The sequence below is a fragment of the Chionomys nivalis genome, chromosome 24, assembly GCF_950005125.1.
Source record: "Chionomys nivalis chromosome 24, mChiNiv1.1, whole genome shotgun sequence".
In the NCBI taxonomy this organism is placed as follows: Eukaryota; Metazoa; Chordata; class Mammalia; order Rodentia; family Cricetidae; genus Chionomys; species Chionomys nivalis.
This window is the reverse complement of record NC_080109.1, coordinates 50,707,195-50,708,578: the sequence shown is the minus strand read 5'-3', so window position 1 is coordinate 50,708,578 and position 1,384 is coordinate 50,707,195. Positions and strand designations below refer to the sequence as shown.

The following is a 1,384-nucleotide window of genomic DNA, read 5'->3' as shown; positions in this document are numbered from 1 at the left end:
ACCAAGGACTACCAGTAGAAAAGTTAAAAGAAAAATAATGAGTTAAATCAACACAAGCTTAGACTAAAACTGATCTTTGTTTTATCGTCCTACCTGCCATGCTAGCAACTCATACTCCAGATTTATGGGAAGACCTATGAGGTTTGAATCAGTTTGGTGAGTTTTTTGTTTGTTTGTTTTGTTTTGTTTTCAATACAAGTCTTTTATTGTCCCCAAAAGACACTCCAAATCATATTAAAATTCAGGATCTTGTTTCTGGAGCTGGTAACTTAGGTCTACTATCAGCCTGCTGCACTGTTCCCTTTTCACACACATAAATACCATCTAAAAACTTCCTGATATCCTTATTCTTAACTGTTGTGTCCTGCTGTATCAGAGCCGCTGAGTTTGAAACAAGTTCTATATCATTTCCTTCAAGCAACACCTGTCCTCATCTGAACTCTGCGGATATATTTTTCACCCAAGAAATTTTGGATTTCAACCAAAGATACATTCTCCTGAATAATGACATTGATGGGTAAGTGAGCATACACGGACCTCATCTTGTAGCGGAAGCCCAGCATAACACCCTTGATCATGTTTTGATTGTGGTTGCAAATGGTTCTGACAGTGGCCTGTTCCTTCCTGTTGCCCCACCATTTGTCAAACAGGAGCCTCTTCTTCTTCCCAAAAAGGCTCAGCTCTACCTTGATGTGATTGAAGTTCCTCCGGAGGGTTCCTTTGGGGCCTTTCACAATGACTGTGTGCCCCTTCAGAGTGACGTCCACATTTTCTGGAATGTCGACCGTCTGATTGCTGAAAATTGTCTTCATTCTCGTAGTAGATGGGGCAAAGAGGAGTTTGGTGGGTTTTTTTTAATGTTTTTATTGACCTATATATTTTTCTACACTCCCCTCCCTTCTTCCTCCTTCCCCTTCTATCTTCTTCCATGATCCTGATGCTCCCAATTTACTCAGGAGATCTTCCCATGTAGATTAGATCTGTGTATGTCTCTTTTAGGGTCCTTTTGTTGTCTATACTCTCTGGGATTGTGAATTGTAGACTGTTTTTTCTTTACTTTGTGTCTAAACACCACTTATGAGTGGGAGTATATGTTATATTTTTCTCTCTGGGTCTGGTTACCTCACTCAATATGATGTTTTCTAGATCCATCCAAAACAAGTTGTTGTAGTTATCCTAATATCTAACAAAATAGACTTCAAACTAAAATCACTCAAAAAAGATAAAGAAGAACAATTTATATTAGTCACAGTAAAAAATCCGTCAAGAGGAAATTTCACTACTGAACATCTATGTCCCAAATATAAGGGCACCCTCATATATAAAAGAAAAACTACTAAAGCTTAAATCACACATTAAACCCCAGACACTAATAATGGGAGAC

At 38.3% G+C, this 1,384-nt stretch overlaps 1 pseudogene; it reads right to left on the bottom strand.

Annotated features, from left to right (window-relative positions):
* Window positions 1-241: 241 nt before the first annotated feature.
* LOC130865838 (60S ribosomal protein L9-like) lies at window positions 242-812 on the bottom strand (annotated as a pseudogene).
* Window positions 813-1,384: the final 572 nt, after the last annotated feature.